We start from the raw sequence: 21,937 nt of genomic DNA, 5'->3' as shown, positions 1-21,937 counted from the left end.
TAAAACTATCTCCATTCACATGACATGTTTTTATGTGTAGAAAACCCAAAATATCCCAAAAAAGTTAGAATAAACAAATTCCACAAAGTTGCAGAATACAAATCAATATACAAAAGTAAATTGCATTTTATACACTAACAATGAAGTACCCAAAAAGGAAAATTCCATTTACAATAGCATCAAAAAGAATAAAATAATTGGTAATAAACTTTCACCAAGGAGGTGAAAGACTTGTACATTAAACATCACAAAAGACTGCTGAGAGAAATTAAAGTAGACAGTAAGTGGAAGACATCCTGTGTTCATGGATTAGAAAACTGAATATTGTTAAAATACCCATATCACCCAAAGTGATCTACAGATTCAATGTAATTCCTATCAAAATTCCAATCCATTTTTTGCAGAAATAGAAAAAAATCCTAAAATTCATATGGGACAATAAAAACACAAAATAACCAAAAGAATCCTAATAAAGAACAAAGCTGGAAAAGGACACCATCAGCAGAATAAAAAGTCAACCTAGAATATGGGAGAATATATTCATAAATTATTTACCCGATAAGGGGTTAACATCCAAAATATATAAAAAGAATTCATATGCCACAACACCAAAAAAACAAATAACCCAATTAAAAAATGGGTGGAGGATCTGAACAGACATTTCTCCAAATAAAAAATACAGATAGCTAACAGGCACATGAAAAGATTCTCTACATCGCTAATCATCAGGGAACTGCAAATCAAAACCACAATATCACCTCACACCAGTTAGAAGAGCTACTATCCAAAAGACAAGAATAACAAGCGTTGGCAAGGATATGGAGAAATGGGGACCCTCTTATGCTGTTGGTGGAATTGTTAATTGTTGTAGCCACTGTGGAGAGCAGTATGGCAGATTCTCAAAAAACTAAAAATAGAAATACTATACAACCCAGTAATTCCACTCCTAGGAATTTACCCAAAGAAAACAAAATCCCTTATTTGAAAGATAGTATGCATCCCTATGTTTATTGCCACATTGTTTACAATAGCCAAGATATGGAAGCAACCAGTGCCCATCAATAGATGAATGGATAAAGAAGATATGGTAGGGATACACAATGGAATATTACTCAGTCATAAGAAAGAAATCCTGCCATTTGTGACAACATGGATAGACCTAGAGGGTAATAAGCTAAGTTAAATAAGCCAGGCAGAGAAAAACAAATACTGTATGATTTCAGTTACTTGTGAAATCTAAAAACAAACCAAATGAACAAAATAGTGGTAGACTTATAGCCATTGATAAGTAAATGGGGCTTACCATGGGGGAAGGATTAGGGTGGGTGGGGAGAGTGAGGGGGATAAATGTGCACAAAAACTCTCAATCATGATCTAAGTCGGCCACGGGGATGGCAGTACAGCATGGAGAATATAGTCAATAATACTGTAACATCTTCCTATGTTGATAGATAGTAACTGCACTAGTGGGGGTGAGGATTTAGTAACATGGGCAACTGTTGAACCATTATGTTGTATAGTTGAAATCAATATGATTGCATATCAATGACACTTCAATTTTTTTAAATGGAAGAAACAAACTACAAAACTGGAGGCCTCACAGCCCATGACCTCAACACATATTACAAAGCTATAGTAGTCAAAACAGTATGGTACTGGCATAAAAAGAAAAATGGCATTGGAATTTTGATTGGGATTTAACAATATTAATTCTTCCAATCCATGAGTATGGAATATCTTTCCATTTATTTCTGTCTTCTTCAATTTCTCTCATCAATGTCTTATCGTTTTCAGTGTACAGGTCTTCCAACTCCTTGGTTAAATTTATTCCTATTTTGTTTTTCAAGCAATTGTAAATGGGACTTTTTAATATTTTTTATTTTGTTATAAGTGTATAGAAATGCAACTGATTTTTGATTTTTGTATATTGCTTTTGCATACTGCAACTTTACTGAATTAATTCTAACAGTTTTTTGATGAAGTCTTTAGGGTTTTCTATATAGATATATCATCTCTATTTCCAATTTGTATGTCTTTTATTTCTTTTTCTTACCTAATTTCTCTGGCTGGGACTTGCAATACTATGCTGAATAAAAGTGGCAAGAATGGACATCCTTTCCTTGTTCCTGATCAGAGGAAAAGCTTTCAGCTTTTCACCACTATGATGTTAGCTGTGGACTTACCATATATAGCCTATACTATGTTGAGGTACATTTCCTGTATAACACTTTGTTGAGAGTTTTATCATAAATAAATGTTAAATATGATCAAATGCTTTTTCTGCATCTATCAGATGATCATGTGATTGTTTTACCCTTCATTTTGTTAATGTGGTATATCACACTGATTTATTTGTGGATGTTGAACCATCCTTACATCCCTGGAATAAATCCCACTTGATTCAGTGTATGATCCTTTTAATGTATTGTTGAATTCAGTTTGCTAACATTTTGTTGAGGATTTTTGCATCTATGTTCATTTGATATATTGGCCTGTAATTTTCTTTTCCTGTAGCATCCTTGTCTGGTTTTGGTATCAAGATAATGGAGGCCTTATGAGTCTGGAAATGTTCCCTCCTCTTCGATTTTTTTGGAAGAGTTTGAGAAGGATAGGTATTAACACTTCTTTAAATGTTTGGTAGATTCACCAGTGAAGCCATCTGGTAATGGACTTTTTTGTTTGGAGGATTTTGATTACCATTCAATCTCCTTACTAGTAATTGGTCTGTACAGATTTTCTATTATTAATTATTCATCTTGGTATATTTATAAGAATATATCCATTTCTTTAGGCTCTCCAAGTTGTTGGTGTACAGTTATTCACAGTCTTTTATGATTTCTGTGATATCACTTGTAATATCTCTTTTACTTCTGATTTTGAGTCTTCTTTTTTTCTTTGTAAATCTAGCTAGTTTGTCAACTTTATCTTTTCAAAGAACTAGAACTGGGTTTCTTTTATCTTTTCTATTATATTTTTAGTCTCTATTTCATTTATTTCCACTCTAATTTTTTCTATGAACCTGGACTTGATTTGTTCTTCTAGTTCCATGAGCTATTAACATTATGCTGTTTGAGATCTGGCTTGTTTCTTGAGGTAGGCATTCATCACTATGAACTTCCCTCTTTGAACTGCTTCTGCTGCATCTCATAAGTTTTGGTAGGGTGGATTTCCACTTTCATTTCACACTTTTTTAATTTCTCGTTTTATTTCTTCTTTGAGCCATTGGTTGTTCAGTAGCATGTTGTTTAATCCTCACATATTTGTGAATCTTCCAGTATTTTTCTTATAATTGATTTCCAGTTTTATACCATTGAGTTCAGAACACATGCTTGATATGATTTCAATCTTCTCAAATGTATTAAGACCCATTTTATGGCCTAACATATAATCTATCCTGGAGAATGTACCATGTGCATTTGAGAAGAATGCTTTTATTCTGTTGCTTTTGGATAGAATGTTCTGTATATGTCTGTTAAGTCCCTCTTATCTAACATGTCATTTAAGTACAATGTTTCCTTATTAATTTTCTGCCTGGATGATCTACCAATTAATGTAAGCAGGGTATTAAAGTCCCCTACTATTATTGTACTGCTATTTATTTCTCCCTTGGGTGTATTATTTGCTTTATATTTTAAGGTGCTCCTATTGATAAGTTTCTATTGTTTACTTTATCTCAAATATTTATAAGCACCAAAAGATGTTGATGAAAATATTGAAGCTATGTTTATAATTCAGAGACTGCAAGAGAAAAACCCAGTTCATCCCATTTTATTAACATTTCTATTTAGTCTCTAATTTCTTATCTCAGGTCTCTGACATTTTTCAAACAATAGTGTTTAGCCATTGTAACTGACGCAGTAGGAGTTTGTTTTATAGGGAAAGTTTCTTCTTTAGAAAAATAAACAAAATCCACATTTTTAAATTTTTGAGAAGAAGCCATTTGTTTTGAGGATATATTATTTGTTAAGATAAGTGTGATCTTAATGCTGACAGAAAATTGGTTATCAGAATGTGGCCTATTTTTGGCTGGACAACCCCCATATCAAATATGATAGAACACCTGTCAACAAAGCGTCTCATCATCAGAGGACTTCATTTTACCAGATCAGCGCTACAGATTGCTCCAACAGGTTGCTCTAATATTTGGCTACAGTGTGTTTTTAGTAACAATTTCTTAAGCAGGTATAGTTTATATATGGCATGCAGAAATCTTCTAAAGAGATATTTTGACTTGATCATCCAATAATCATTCTCCTGTGTGGTCTTGCAACTTACAGAGACCATTTCTGAATTTTAGTCTTTAAGTAGGAGAACAGAAGTTATAGTGAATTTCCCTTTCTGGATGTGGTAACAATTAATATATCATTATATGCATTTCTCCTGTCATGGGTCATTGAAAGATTTCCAAGCTCCTTTACAGGAAGATGAGACCATGTGCTAATTCTGGCCAAAATAACATGTATCACTTTCAGTTCAATAGAGTTAAATGACAGCATGCCTTCTACATTGCTTTATTCCTCTGCTGCAGCAACTCACAGAGTCACATATTGAGATGGCAGTAACACAAGATGATGGACCCTCTGACAAATTGGCTTCCCTGTAGCAGAGCCCATACCCAGCCCATATCATTCCTGTAAGCATATGCAAGAAATATAACCGCATTGTGTTAAATCCAAATTTCAGGGTCTAATTACCTACCCAGACTTATAACTGAGTTTTTATTTTATTATTAAGGTATCATTGATGCAGACTCTTATGAAGATTTCACATGAAAAACAATGTGTTTATTACATTCACCCATATTATCGAGTCCCCCCCAATACCACAGAGTCACTACTTGTCTTCTCTGTGCTACACTGTCTTCCCCATAACATCCCCAACACCATGTGTACTAATCATAATGCCCCTCAATCCCCTTCTCCCTCCCTCTCCACCCACCCTCCCCACCCTCCCCTTTGGTAACCACTAGTCCTTTCTTGGAGTCTGAGTCTGCTGCTGTATAACTGAGTTTCTAAGCAGCTTACCCCAGTATGAAAAAGTTCGAAGAGGGCCGTGGTCTAACAGAAGTTCTCAGTTATGTCCCTAATTAGTTATATGACCTTGATCAAGCCACTTCACCTCTCTTAAAATCACTTTCTGCATCTGTTCAGTGAGGATCCTGAACTACTTTCAAGTCAACAAATGTTGACATCCACTCCCTCAGGATGTTCAGTCTTCACATTTGTAGGAGTCTTGTCTAACAAAGCAAGTAATACACTAGACCCCCAACCATTTTTATTTATACCATGCATGTATCCATAGGTTTACAGTTTTTTAAAAAAATAGATTGGGATTGTGGCAGACATTGTGAGTGTCATTCAAGAAAAGACTGGCTGCCCAAGTGTGTAGATTCCTGGCAGCCACCAGCTATTAACTCCAAGCCCCACTCATCTTTTGAACTGAGCACATACTCTTCTCAGAGTGGTCCCAGCCAATGACTAAGTAGTATTAAATTTCTTTAAGGTGAAATCTAGAAGCTAAACCATGCAAGAGAAAAACTGAAACCTCAAATCCTAGTTTTTTGTTTTTTGTTTTTTACCATTTTTTCCAATCTTTACAGTTGTCACATCTACCTCAATAGTTTTTATAACTCATCCATCATTGTGTCACAGCATTTAGCTTAGTTTTCTTAAACACACCTCTCTTTTCACACTCTCATTTAGCTTTATGAGATACTTGAATTATGTTATTACAAATGCAAGAGTAACTGGTATCAAATGATGTAAGAGCAAACCCTTATTAAGCAGGTGTACTTACCACAGTGATTAAACTTTGCTGTGTTTAAGAATCACCTAGGGTCATTAAAACACAGTTTCCTATTCAGGAGGTGTGGGGTTGAAACCTGACAAATCTTCATTTCTAACAAGGTAATGCCAGGTGGTGCCCCAGTGATGCCAGTGCTGTTGGACCTTGACCACACAGTCTAGAGTTGCTTCTAGATCATGAGCTTTCAGCATGCTATGGGCACCTGCTGGTATGTTTTATAGAGGAAGGAAGAATATGGCTTCATCTGGAAAATCAGGAGGGTTTCCTCAATAATGATAAATTAGGTTTTATTTGGTCACATGCTATGCTAAGTGTTTTACATATTATTTCACTTTATTCCCTGAAACACCATATCAAGGAAAATATTCCCATTTTATAGATCACAGTGGTAAGACTCAGCCTGCTAACTTGCTCAATGTCACACAACCAATAGGTGGCAAGAGACACTGACTAGGAAGAATAGTTATTTTTATTTCCACTATGATTTTGAAGGTCAACTAAATGGAAGGAAATGTCATCAGTCTGAAGATTAGATTACAGTTCAAGGAATTTGCCCCAAAGTGATATGAACCAAAGAGAGAATGGGCAAAGTATTTAAATTCTGAGAACAGATCCTGGAGGTCAACCCACATCATATTTCATTGACTGAAAACAAAATTCTTGTCCATAGTAATAGAAACACTTTTCATGCTTGAAATTTTCTTATTATGTTTGTGAATTTTTGAGTGCTTATTAATTAAACATATGCATCACATTAGCCTTAAAAGGGAAGTGATGTCAAAAATTGCAAATGTAAGTATGCCACCAAACCCAAACTGAATTTTACTGAATCCTAAATATTTACAAAGATGCTGAATAGTCCAGCCCTTTAAAATTCTGGAAGAGATTCCCCTCTCTATTAATAAGGACCTTAACATAGAGTCACACTTATATTTTATCCTATTCTTTGAATCACTATCTTACCACTCTCAAAAGAAAAAAACAACACACTAAACTAGAATCATGAGCCAAAAGAACAGAATCTAGATGTTTATAAATTGTTCTTCTTGAACAATGGTGCAACTAAAAGGAATTTTCAATTCCACAAAACTTTTCTACTTTTATTACATCAATTACTAGTTGACAGAAATTTAAAGAATAAATTTAGCTTCATAACACTCTCAAAAAAACATTTTGCAGATGGTAATTTCAGTATTTATGGCAAGACTTAATTCAGCTTGGCAAATATTTCAGTGCCCATCAGCAGTTAAAGTATGGTTTGGTGCCATGTGGCCTCATATCTGTTGAAGTAATTGAGGGACCTCCAAGCTCGATTCAGAGTCTGCAATAACCAACCAACTCTCTCTTTCTTCCCAAAACTGAATCATTTGGAGGAAACAGGAAAAAAATGAAATTCAGTACCATTTTTTTAAAAAAATACCATTTACAAATAACATTTTCATTTTCTTTTCTCTGCCAAAAACAATGAGAGAGAAACCGACAATGAAGTGGAACCTGCTGACAGGATCACGGATTTGGAGTCCAAATACCAGTGTTCTCATCCTGGCTCTGTCACATGCTATGTCTTGGTTTCCACATCTACAATGAAGCTCCTTCTGGCTTTAGAATTCTAAACTGTGTGAAGAATTTCCTTAGCATTAGTGAAACTTCAAAAAATACAAATATAGTGATCACACTGCACCTAATCCCTAAGAGATTGGGCTTTGAAAGCCAAAGAATATCCATCCACACTTACCCAAAGGAACCATGAAAATATTCTTCCTTTTTCTAGTACATAACTATGTGAGACTAGATTTTCTTTACATACTTGAACTGAAAACATTCTACTTCAACAGACCGGATGAAGGAACTGATATGAGAATCTGGTTGTCTCATGAAGCTGGTCCCTAAAGGGATATGCAAAAATGTAAAACAATGCCACCTTCCCACCACATGTTTTGCTTTGGAAAATTTGTTTGGAAAATGTAGTTATTTTATAAGAACATGTTATTTCTGGTATTATGTAATGGGTTCATTATATTTTAAAGATATTTAGGAAATAAATACAGTGATTATTTTTATTTTACAGTATATCATACTGAAATGATAGTTACCAAAAAATAATAGAGGTTACCTCTGGTTGATGGACTAGATTATTCAGGGACTTTTCTTCTTCTTTGTTTTTTCCCCTTGAATTTTCACAGTAAACACATATTACTCTTACATTCATGAAATGCAATTTAAAATTTGAAAAACAAAGTGAGCCACAATTCTTTCAGTAGTATATATTACACAGCACCCATGAAAAATATTCTATTCCAGCAATAAAGTAAATATACTTTAATAGCCATCTGTCCCACCACTGAAATACATTGCAGCTTTAACGTGGGTGATTTATATATCCTCTAATAAAAACAAAAGCAGAATGCATTCTTCATTTAGAAGAAGTTTGAAGCCATGAAAAGAGAATGGGCCTCTATCTCTATATACCCACCCAAGAACCCCTTCTACTTCCCAGCTGTGACCTTGGGCAAATTTGCCAACATTTGTGATAATGTGGTAGAGCTACTGTGCCAGTGCTCTCTTCTGTATTCTGCTCTGGGATGCTGTGCCTGGGACTCTGGAAATTGAACATCCCAGATTCCCTTGCCAGCTGGATTTCAATTAAGATTTGTCAGTGGGAGTCACTGGTCAGTGCTTGGAAGGTTTCCAGATTCTCTCAATAACCACCCTGTCCCCACCTCATTGCAGCTCACTCCAGTCCAAATTCCTCCTTCTCTCAGCACTCCAAACCCCAGTCACACTGCGCCCTTTCAGAGTACCAGCCAGCTGCTCTGAATCAGGGATCCATGCACAGGCTGAGGGCCCCAGGGACAACAGCACCAGCCACATGGCTCTCAAAGATCCAAGCACCATTGGCTTGTGCCCTCAACTCAGAGGTCTAAGCACCTGATCTGGAGGCAAGGGAGAGGTGGTTCTCCTTTGAGCCCCTGGATTCTAGTAACTTAACTCTGCCCTCTCCTCCCCACCCTGCATGGCTGCTAATCTATTATAGATAAGGGATACCCTTCCTCACTCATCCTTCCAGTGGAAAACCACTCAAATTTGGACTTCAGCAAAACACAATTTTGATCATTTGGGTTGTGAGTGGTCCAAATGGTATGTTTTAAAGTCTACCATCTCAAGGGTCTACTGTATTCCTAAAACTTGTTCATAAGAGATCAGACCATAAATGTGACTGTCCCTGCACATCTGCAAGAATGCTCCAAAGTTTGCGATTTCCTGCACTCTCTGTAGGGACAATTTTACCCCAGGAAGTTCCACATCGTAAATGGGTAGGTTCCTAGTTAATCAGAGAACTGATCTCTCCCAGAGTCCCTCCTTCCTCAAACCACTAATTTTTGTCTCCCCACACTTTCATCCCATTTTATCTTGAACGGATGGAGCAAAGAAACTATAAGACAAATTATGTTACCTAAAAAGACTTCTACTTTAACATTACTGATAAGGTTCCTTAAAGACTTCAATCAGTAGGAAATCCCTCTAAGAATCAAAATACTAAGGTTTTTGTCCATACAGTCAACTTTCAGACATGATGTGACATTGTTGCTAAAGTGACATATACCAGACGGATACAATTTCTCCCTCTAGGTAAGAAAAAGATTGTGATGTATTTTGAGCATTTCCTAACGATCCAGTAATTATTAAGTTAAAAAAACTGCATCAAGCCCAGAGTTTGTTACTAGTTGGTGTATACTAACTTCTAATTAACGAAGTTATTTTCTGAAATATCCTAAATCCCAAGGAGTAAGAATAACTGGGTCTCTATTGTTCTCTGTGTTCCATACTTCTCTGGACCAACTGATAGAAAACTAAGAGTATTAATGTCTTTTACCACAATGATCATTTTAAATCAGAGGGTATCTGAATGAAGTAGAAATGTCCCAACTCCTACGTGGACTGCTGGACTAGAGCAGTCCCACAAATGTTGAACTTCTTTGTCATACAGAGGTTTCAGTACTATCACATCATATGCTCATTTGAATGTCTGATGGATGGATTCATCTGTCCTCTCTTTTCATTCACAGAGGTTACTGGATTTGTTTGAAGTGGAGGAGAATGGGATGAACCAAAAGATTCTAGGTCTGTCTACAAACAATTTTAGGTATGGGAATTCTGCAGAGTCTAACAGCTCTCCTGTCTACAAGAGAGTTGTTTTCTCTATTCAGCACGTGTGGTTCTGGGTAGCCCTGAAGGAAATGCACTCCTTCCAGAAGGGAGGATGCACTGCTGTTGACCCAGCTGTCAACGCCAGTGCCTAACTGTATGAACTGATTTCTTTCCTGGAAACCGGGGTAGGGTGGTAAGGAGAATGTGACACCATCTAGTCCTGTACCTGGTGTTGTAGTCTCTTAAAAGAAGTCATTTTCAGGCAAAAAATCAAAGGAGTGTTTTCACAAGAGACTTTGTAATTAAAGAGGGTGACACTCTGGGCCGTTTCAGAAGACAACACACAGGAGGATCTTCCATGAGCACATGACCAAACACGGAATATCCACACCACCAGGCTGATGACCAGAAGACACAGTGGTGTGGCAGAGTGCTGAGAAAGCAGACGGTGCGGGTCACTCCTTAGGAACGGGTGCTTTATACTTAACACACAAGAAGGCTACCAAACAGTGCGACTGGGAAATTAATTCATACTATACTTACAAACTGATAGAGTGGTTATTTTTCATTTACACATACTTACCATATATTTGGCTTCACATTAAATGAATCTGAATTAAATGTAACATTACTAAATGTTTGATTTGTATTTGGTGTTCTTGATGTACGGTTAATTCAGTCTTCTTTTGTTTTGTGTTTTTTCCCAATGCCACAAAACTCTAGATAGAAACTAGCCTACTTCGCAATGACTAAAAGCAAATATCTCAAGATTTCCTGTTCAATGACTTGTTGACTGTCATATTTCACATCAGGGTATTTCTGAAATAGAAATATTTCCTTCATCACAAGAAACCACATGTGAATAGGAACTTAAGCACAAGTAGTCTTTATTTCTATACCTATTAAGAGAATTTAGCAACCACAGGAGGAAAGATCTCAAAGGAAACTTTTTAGGTCTCCAATCTTGATGGTTTGCCCATTTGTTCCCAATGGTGCTAGGTTGCTCTCCTGGGTTTAGCTGTATATATTTTGATGGCAAAAATTTGAAAATGTGTCACTATTGTATTAATGTGGCATGCTGCCAAGCAACTAGGCCATTAAAGTACAAACTCTTGAGGCTTGTGAGATGTGATCACCTTTCAAATTTACCTTTAGGATCACGTCTTACTTTTTTCTCAGCAAAAAGTTATCCTCGTACTTCCCATCAGGAAAGCCTGACAAGTAAAATTTCAGCAGTTTAAGTTAAATCATGTAAGCAGATACAGTTATGAGGTAGTTGGTTCTATTTGGATTTCAGACGTCCATTGGAAAAGGTTTAATGTTTTGGCAAAAGTACAAAATTTAGCAGAATTTGACAGCCCATCAGGTGAAGCTCTTTCTCCATGGAAAAGACTTGTCTGACATGCAAACTGGAAGGGGAGAAGGGAAGTTGTTCCTGACAGTGGACTGAGAGTAGAACTTTGCAAGGGCCAAGCAAAGAAGCATTCTGACAAACTCTCCCTTGTTCTTTAAGGGCTCGTATTTCCTTCTTCTTAGGCCATGACCCTACCACACTCCAGAGAGACTACTGTATCTTCTTTACTTCTGCCTTGTCAGGCTCAACGTCCCACAGCCCTCACTCTTCTGTTGGGTGTGCAGAACTTCCTCCAGCCTTCAGAAAATCAGGTGCCACAGCAGTGGGAATGTGGCTCTGGGAGAATGTGCAAGTAATGCTGCAGTAAAGTAAAAAACTCAAGTCCAAGAACGTGTATCAAAACTACTCCTGTGGTCCGTAAGGAAATTTGTGAAACCTCAGGAACAGGACATGTCCTGAAGAGGATGGCATGTAAGCCATCCCAGTCACACAGAACCAAATCCTTCATTGGAGGACCACCAGAGAGGACAAGCCTACATCCTCCCTAGGGACGTATCCTCCCTGAAGAACCCACATTCTAGTACCCAGGAAGTACACCACTTTCTGGGTGTATCTGCTATGATGGTATCTCTGGATTTTTATTTCCTCAGGTTTTGTAGCCAAACTACTCCTAAGCTCACCAAATTTCATTCTTACTTTGCTATTTTTGACATTTCCAGGGCTGGCAAAAAGTAGAAAATTTCAATTGCAGAGTGTTCTATTCCAGGAGCAAGCAAACCGTGTACTGTTCAGACATGGAATCAGCACTTTCCCAAATTGTATCAACTGTCTTCTTCTGTCGGGGCTGGTAATGGGCTATACTTTTTTCCCTCAACAATTAAAGAATAAAACATGTTTTCATAAAATGACTGAGATTGCTTTAACTTTCAATCTTTTTTTCCAGTTTTACTGAGAAAATACTGAAACACATCACTGTATAAGGTGTGCAGCATGAGGGTTTGATTTACATGTATTGTGAAATGATCACAATAGGTTCACCTAACATCCATCTTCTCATACAGATACAATAAAAAGGAAAAAACTTCTTGTGATAAGTGATAGGTTACTGTCTTAAAGACTTCCCTTTATGCCACAAGCAGTGTTAGCCACAGTCATCTCTGTGTACGTTACATCCCTAGTACTTATTTATAACTGAAGTTTGCACCTTTTGATCACCTTCCTCCAACTGAACTTTAAATTTTTTAATTGAAATACTGCTTTAATTCTAAGATTCTCCCTTGGACCAGTTACCATTTAGATTCGTATCTTCTTTTTATAATTATACACTGACTTTAGAGAGATGAGTTAAAGATGTTATTCTTTTAGAAAATACTCCCACAGCAGTGTTTCTCACACTCAGCAAAGTTAAGAGTCACATGATATTACCTGTAGCTAGAGAGGTAAAAATAATGATGAGGGTTACAAATCAGTTTATCCGTGTTAACACATTTTCATTTGAATTTGTTGAGTCCCTCGTTTCAGTTATCTAAAAATCCCTCATGGACTAGCCCAGCTCTAGCACTTCATGAAGAGAATGATATTCTGTACACTCTACTTGCTCCTTATTACAGCATTTTAATGGTGGTCTTCTCTGAACATGCGTGCATATGTCCCAGAGCTCAGATGGTCTGTCCTAAAATCCCACCTTCCTTTCCAAAAAAATGAAAAGCTCAAAATAACTGAAGACAAAGAAAAGAACTCAATTCAGAGCATGTTAAAACACTAGTCATTGATGACACAGACATGGATGATAAGTTGAGTTTATTTCCATCCAACATCCTATCAGATGTACACATTTAGACTCTAACAAGAACTTAGAGTAATTTCTAAATAATTTTATCATACCTTAAGCCAACTTTATGTTGGGGTTATCATTTTGGAAGTCTGACAATAGTAAGAACTGAAGAAATATACAGAGAGCAATTGAAGTTAAATAGAGTTTGTTATTTTACTGGAACTAAAGCTTAGGTAGACTATTATCTTTCCAAAGATGTCACCATTTAAAGGATGAATGCACTCTCGATTTACCCACCTTTGCATTATTGCTAATCTATGGAAAGAAAATTTAGATTGCCATATTTTATAGCCCATTTCCATTTTCACAAGGTTCAATCTTCCACCACAGGATCTGTTTCCCTTTATCCTGAGTGGCCAATCAAGTACTACCAAGACTGACCTTCTTTGCCTTTGCCAGGTGTCCATTTGGCCACCTGACTCTTATTCTAATTAAACTGTGTCCAGATTGACTTTGCAGTGGTTCACAGCTGGCCAGTTATACTTCTGGGCTACAATTTTTCATTTTGGAAAAACCTCTCCCCATCTTTAAAAAGCTGGAAAATCTACTAAGTGTGATCAGTCACCTGCCTTTGCAGGGTTCTCCATGACCCACAGGCTTTATCATTGCCAGTTTGCTTTTTCCATGGCTTGCATGTGTTTCAGTGAAAGACTCTGGGACTAACTCCTAACAACTGAGAAATTTATTCAACTCTCTAACTCAGTGACCCAAATGCAAATCCCCGATGCACTCTCCCATCCTTCCTTTATACAACTCCACACAGCCAGAGAGAAGTCTGGACAGAACAGAGCACCAGGTGAGTATCATCTGTGCTGCTTCTACTCTATTACAGCCACTTTAATCAATCGTGCTAGACTGTGGCTACAGGTAGAAGACGAAAAGAGTAGCTCTCAAGACAAAGAGAAGGAAAAGAGGCCTACCACATAATTTCATCTTGTGTTAACTCAAGTCTTCCACTTCCCAGGGAGGGAGTGAGGTGGTCAGAACTAAATTACTCACCAAAGTAGGACAGAAGGAATATACTGCCTCCCGAAATTATGATGGAATTCACTGGGCTATGTTTTAAAATTTTTTTTAATCTCCCACTTAATATTTGAATATAATTTTCTATCGACTGATAACTTCAGCTGCATTCTGTTTTCTGAGTTTATCCTTCTAGTTCAAAAGATATTTGTGAAACTGTTTCTCTAGATGGATTGGCTTAGACAGTACTTTTATTACTTATACCATTTCAATATTCTTAATTTCTCCATTTTTAATTCTTAAAAAGTACTTTTCAATCTGAAAATAACCAGAGTTTTATATAAGTGAAAATTAAAAAGGACTTTTTAAAAATTAAAGTCTCTTAGGAATACCCTATTAAAAATCATCTTCTTTAGATGCTAAACTAAATCTATTTATGTAACAAATACCTACAGAATGCTCTGAAAAAACAGGATTAAAAGGCATTATAATTAACCTTTCACTTTGATAAGCATCCAAATAACAAACTGCTTTGAAATTTAGTCTTCAATTTCTTCAAGGGGAAGATGCTGTCAAGTGTATTATATCTAAATGATTATTCTGCTCTTGACAATTTGAATTATAGATGCTCATATACTTTAAGAATCTATAAGAAATATGAAGTAATCAATAAAAATAATTTTCCAAAGAATATTATGAATTCAAAAAGGATATGTTCTTCGTGATTTCTTTAAGAATGAGAAAGCATTCCATGTGCAGCAGTAAAAATGAGAAAAAAAAAAAACCCACTTGCTCTATCAAAAAGAAACAAAACCCTAAACAAGGAAACAAACTTAAACCCCTTATTCATCCAGGCAGAGAAAAAGCAAGGTAACATTAGTTCACCCAAGATCAAATGTTTTACCAAAACTAAGGCAACACAGTCATTAAGAAAAGTCTTATAACCACAAAAAGAACTATCCAATACAAGAAGTTATGAGGTGACAAGGAAAAATTGTAATTGCTGGATCTTAAAACATTTGTAAATTGTACCTTTTAGATAGTGAACATGACATTTATCAACAATGAATGAAGAGAAAGAAATTATTCATAAAGGAGAGATTATATCAGATAAATGTTTGTCTAAGTATATCTGGCAGGGTAAGTTTTTCCTCTTTTTTAAAAAATAAATCACAAGTCAGTCCCTGCCAAAGAGCAACAAATGATTCATTTCACTTAACTGAAGCACTGAGTCATTTTTCACCTAAAGATTTCAGAATACCCTAGGCTTATTACCAAATGGTAAATCAAGTACAATAAAAATGGATTAACATCCTCCTGGGAAAGATGTGAGAAAGTAATGTAATTCTTGTGCCTTTGACATAAATGATACACATGGCAATTAGTTTATTCTTCCCGTGGATGGTGTAAATAGTGCAATACGATTTTAAGTGGCTTGTTGGCACTCTTCCTAAGAAAGTTTGAATGTATTTCTGGGAAATCATCAATCGATAATATTCCACGTTGACCGATTGCAATCTATTTAAATATGCTTTTCCACCTTTTTGTGACTCAACCAGCATAAGAAAATTCCTAAATTTGTACATGGAGTAAAGATACTTTGTGGCTTCGTTGTCCAGTAACCTAATAATCAAAGTATGGCCAACTTCACACACTGTAATTAACCAGGGATCTTAGTTGCAAGTGACAAAAGCCAACTCAAACCAGCATAGAGGGGATAAAAGGAATGTATTGGCTCATATAGATGAAAAAGCCAAGATTGAACTGTGTCAAGTCATCATAAAATCCAGAAGTTCAAAGTCTCATCTGGACTTAGTCTTCCTTTCTCCTCTCGAGTTTCACTTTTCTCTGAATTAGCTTTGTTCATTTGTAGGCCCTATCTGCTTAATAATCCCTGGCATTTCCAGCTTCTCTTTCCTCCCTACTTCCAGTGAAAACCCAGAAAATACATCTCACTGGCCATGCCTGGATCAAGTCATGCTTGCAACCAGAAAGGGGGCGTAAGTGTGCGTGTGACCCATCTATAAGGATGCAGAACCAGGAAGGGTAGCTCCAAAAGAAAAATCAGTCACTGAAAAACGGAGAGAAGGATGCAAGGAGTGAAACCTACAGATGTCTATCAAAAGTAGTCAGGACCCTTTGGCTACAAGTACCCCCAACTCTTAGACAACGAGAGAACATTTTTTGTTTCATAAAATTAAACCACTGGCGGGGCAGGAAAAGTAGCTGGGCTTCAGGGACTCAGATACTGCCAGGACTAGACTCTCTCTTTCTATATCTGTACTTTTCTTTGAGTGTCAGTCTCATTTTCTCAGACTAGACTCCTCCATGCTAGAAACATGGTGACCTATGGTTCCTTGAATCTCTTTTCCTTCACCCAAGAAAGGGTACTAAGCTTGTGCTCTCTGAACTCAGGCTTAAAAATCCTAGAAAAGATCTCCGTCTGGTTCAGCATGGATTACTGACCACCCGTAGGCCAATCACTATGGCCAGGGAGGCAACAAGTTCCCTCAAGGGTGAAGTTGAAAAGAATGGTTTCCAGAAAACATGAGATACAAATCTCAAAAAGAAGAGAAAAAGGTGGCAGGGCAAACTTTACAGAAGATGCCCAGATTTGTATTGCAGTGCATTATAAGGTTGGATGCCATTACGATCCCTAAAAATACACCTTCTGTATCTCTGAAAGTGGATATAGAAAAGAGATACATAAATGTCACTGTAATAACTGCATCCTAATGACTCTGAGAGGTTCTCCTAGGCCTCTCCTCTGTGCCCTGCCTGCAAGGAGTGTTACCTTCCAACACAAAGCTACCTTGTAAAAACAAAGTTGAGTAAGAGGGTACAAGTGTCAGTTTGATTCTGGTATATATACATGCACCTGGAATAGCCTGGAAGTAGACTTGGTGTCTATGAAACAAAAACTACTTTCCTATCTTCTTTGGCTGCCAAAAAGATGACATGAATTCTTCTGTATTATTTGAGGAATTCTCTGGTAAATGAAAGTGTATATCTCTTTTCCCTCCTCGTATGATATCTGATTTTTTATATGTATGTATATTTTACTAATAGACTATTTCAAATTACTCTTGGATGTAAAATGGGACATATTTTTCAACAAAATATGGTATTAAGATAACTTTAGATATTTGTAGATATCAATCCAGCACATCTTTCTCTGGATCTTACATCTTATTCCTTATTCCAGTTATACCTGTTATAGCATAGCACAAATAAGAAGACCTTTCAGTAGCTTCTCTATATCAAGGAAGGTTGAGAAACAAATCCCTGATTCAGTAGAAGCTATTTTACCTCAAGAATATGTATGTGAAATTTTTGATACAAAAAACTTCTACAACCAGAAGAAAGAACGAGAGCACCATTTTTCACCTCATGAGAACCTAAACTTGCCATTGCTCTCTACAGTATGCACAGTAACCCAGTGAGGTGGTCAGCCTCAGAGATATTGCCATTAGTGTCCCTGGTTTCACTTGCAAAAACCAAAGTGTAGAGAGGACCAGAGATTCATTCAAGGCCAAAAACCATGGCTCTGAACCTAGGGCATGCCCAATTCCAGAGCTCCTTCCACTGCAAGGCTCAGCCTGCCTCTAACAGGCCTCCAGGGGCTGCTGCAGCTCTCTGGGGACACTGTGCTCTTTGTCTCGGATTTGTCATCATGGTACTGAAGAGATTCTGGTAATTCATGACTCTAAGGCTAAAATCCTCTACCAAGTAAACACCAGTGCAACAGTACAATCTTCAAAGTGTTGGTTCTAAGGCCACAAAAATAGGGACCTTTCAACTAAGCCTCTCTCTATGCTTACTAAATATAGAAGACAAAAAAGGGTCTAGAGAACCCTTTTTTTAATCCCATAAAGTCATCTAGAAAAGCATTTTTCAAATTTTCATAGATGCTCCTTGAACAAAATAGCTCCCTGTTATTAGTTTCCTAGAGTTATCACAACAAACTACCACAAACCGGGTGACTGATGTGGTCTGAATACTGATGTCCCTGCAAAATTCACATGGTGGAATCCTAACACCCCATGTGATGGTGTTAGAAGGTGCTCCTCTTATAAGGACACCCGTCACACTGGATTAAGGGTCCATCCTACCCCAGTACAACTACATCTTAACTACACTACAGCGACTCCATTTCCAAATAAGGTTACATTCTGAGGTACTGGGGGTTACAGTATCAACATATACTTTTGAGGGGAAACAATTCAACCCGTAACACTGGCCAAATAAGGCTGAGAAATACTGCATTCTCTATAACCCTCTTTGTAAGTATGTATTAGCATATTCAGGACTTTAAAGGACTCTGTTTAGTTTTCTTCTAACCCAGACTACCAAGTGTGTGTGTATGTGTGTCCACACATCAGTTTATTAATTTTAACATCTAGCGACATCCTAAGATTTAGTGTTTGGAAAGTACACCATGAGGAATGTTGATTGGAAAACCCTTCAGCATCTCCACATGCTAGAGATACTTTCCCAATTCCTCGCTATTAATGAGGACTTCTGTGGCTAGTGTACTCAGTTGGTCAGTGATGCCAGGAAGGTTAAGGATACAGCAACTCTTTCCATGATGCTGCATTACCAACACCTGTCCTTCTCCCCACTGACTCACTTAGCAATACGACAGGTTGGTCCCAAAAAAGAAGTGGATGAGAACTTGTGCTTAGATAAATGTAAAACCCTCCACACTGCTGGGGAAAAAAATAACTGGAAGAACATATCCTGTGGCTCTGAGCTAAGCAGCACCATAATGTGAGATTTATTTTAATTAGAAAATTCTTTCTGTATGCATGTGTGCACACTCACCAAGAGCCTCACTCATATATACGTATTCTAACTGCCTCGCACAGTGCTTGAAAGTCATTAATTCATTTAATACTTATTTTTGAGTGTCCACTCTAATTCATTCAAAATTTATTGAATACTAAGCGTGAGGGATTCAGTAATGGATAAGGAGGGCAGAGTCCATGCTCTCATATTCAAGCAGAGTAAAACAAACAATAGACAAAAATAAGTAAAACTTACTACATTAGTCAGGGTTCTCTGGAGAAACAGAACCAATGGAGAAATATACATATATACATATAATGAGACTTAAAGACATTGCTCATGTGATTATGGAAGCTGACAAGTCCCAAGATGTGCAGTCAATCAGCAAGCTGGAGACCCAGGAGAGCTGGAAGCAGAGTTCCCATCTAAAGGTCTGCAGGCTCGAGATGCAGGAAGAGCAGATGTTTCAGTTTGAGTCCAAAGACAGAAAAAGCCGATGTCCCAGTTTGAACGTGGTTGGTCAGGAAGAATGCTCGCTTACTCAAGGGAGGGTCAGCCCTTTTGTTCTATTCAGGCCTTCAGCTGATTCACCCCTTACATTAGGGAGAGCAATCTGCTTTACCTGTCTACAGATTCAAATGTTACTCTAATTCAGAAACACCTTCACAAAAACACCCAGAATAATGTTTGACCAAATATCTGGGCATCCCATGATCAGTCAAGTTGACACATAAAATTAACCATCAAACTTTAAAATGTAACTATCCCTTAAGCCATACGTCAGAATTGTTTGGTTGAAGTTATAGAGCCTGAGGCCTGCCTTTGTTATCTGAAAATTAATGCTATTTCACTCAGGATATTTTCAGAAGGTTAAAGGTGCTGATTAGAAATACTAGAAGTTCTGTGTTACGATTTTTTTTTGCACTATCTAGATTATAGCTCACGAAATTTTCTGCAATCGAAGCTTACTGAGATTATTTGAAGCTGGGGATTCTTGTTATATTGTCCCTGACATTAGGAAACTTGTAATTCCCTTCATAATGGACCAAACTGCCTAGAGACCCCTGACTAGCTTCAGAATAAAGATAAGGTATAATAACCAGAAACTCTGATTCAATAGTATTTTCCAATATGCCTTTTGGGAGAAACAAGACACAGTTAAAGAAGCACAAATCACAAGATTTAGCCAAATGCCAACCCCAAGAGAAAACAGATACAGTTGATCTCTTCCACCTATATGGACATGTTTGAGTATCGGAATTAATTCTGAGTGATGACTGTAAGTTATTACAAGGTCTTTAATGTAAAAAAAACAAAACAAACAAAAACCCCCTCAGTTATCTACCAGTGAGTGTGCATTTACTGACCTGACAATGGTTAGAAATAGTTTACCAATAAATATTGAGCCCAAAACAGTATGGAGAGGCAGTTTGAGTTTTAGAGTCAGACAAGGCCCAATGGTATCCAATGTGATGATATATGGGAAGTAGAACAAGCTACTTAAAAGGGTCTGTGTTTTGTTGGTACTTAAAAGACATCCTCAACAGGCTTTTGCTTAGTCTCAAGGATCATGCAAGGGAATAAAGCTGAATTTCTAAGAGAGGAAAGGCCTCCATGGGTGTATGAGGGCAGAACTGTCTTCACCTGTGAAAAAGTAGAAGCTTCCCTTTATGTCCTAATTTTGTGCAGGATTCCAGATTAGAGTGTGAAGGCATAGTACTTGTGGATGGTAGCTTCAGAGCCCTAAGATGCTGTGGAGGTCTCTGAGTCTGAGCCTTTGATTCGTCGAAAAGAACAATGAGTAGGTTGTCTCTGAGGTAAACCCGAGTATGAGCCCCCCAAGAACACAGGGAGGACCAGACTGTGCGGCAGAATCTGCAGTGCCAGGGTCAACTGGCCTTCACCCATTTTCTAAGAACTGTGAAAGTCCCTGTAATTCTTACATGGCCTTTGAGAGGAGGGTCCCTATAAACAAAACTGAAACTGAACTTAGTATCTCAGCAAGTGGGAACATAAGCATATTTCATTTTTTTTAAGAGCTTTATTGAGGCAAAACTGACATACAACAAACTGCACCTGCACGTCCTTCACAGTTAAGGAGACTGAGCATGTTCCCATGTGCTAACTGGCAACAATACATCTTTGGGGAAGTGTATGTTCATATATTTTGTTTATCTTTTAATGGGTTTTGTTCCCTAATTATTGAATTTTGAGGGTTCTTTATATATTCTAGATACAATTCATTAATCAGATAAGTGATTTGCAAATATTTTCTGTCAGTCTGTGGCTTTCTCTTAACAATGTCTTTCAAAGAGTAGAAGTTTCTAATTTTTATGCAGTCTAACTTACACATTTCTTCTATGGATCATACTTTTGGTATTGGATTTAAGAAGGCTTTGCCTGATCCAAAATCACAAAGTTTTCCTGTTTCTTTCCAGAAGTTTTATGATTTTCAGTTTTACATTTAGATGTAGGACCCATTTTTATATATGATATAAGCTACCAATCAATTCCTTTTGTTTTGCTTCATGTACGGATATCCAAGTAAGACTGTTAAAAGCAGACATCCTTGCTTTATTCCAATCTTAGGGAGAAAGAATTCAGTCTGTCATATTAACTGTAATGTTATGTGTCTCGTTTTTATAGATACTCATTATCAAGCTGAGCAAGTTCCCCTCTATTTCTCCTCTGAGTTTTTATCATGAGTGGATGATGAATATTTTCAAGTGCTTTTTTCTACATTATCCTTTCTCCATTAAATTGACACCAATGGAATCAAACTGGAATCAATAGCAGAAAGGTAATAGGGAAATCTCCACTTGGGAAGTAAGCAATAACCTATAGATCAAAGAGGAAGTCTTGAGGAAAATCAAAAGATAAAATGAACTGAGTGAAAATACATTACATCAAAACTTGTGGGAAGAAGCTAAATCAGCACTGAGCATGAAGCCTACAGCACTAAATGCTTACATTAGAAAAGAGGAAATGTCTCAAATCAATAACCTAAGTGCCCACCAAAAAACAAGATCAAGGAACCCCAAGCA

The sequence above is a fragment of the Manis pentadactyla genome, chromosome 7, assembly GCF_030020395.1.
Source record: "Manis pentadactyla isolate mManPen7 chromosome 7, mManPen7.hap1, whole genome shotgun sequence".
Classification (NCBI taxonomy): domain Eukaryota; kingdom Metazoa; phylum Chordata; class Mammalia; order Pholidota; family Manidae; genus Manis; species Manis pentadactyla.
This window is presented reverse-complemented; position numbering follows the sequence as displayed.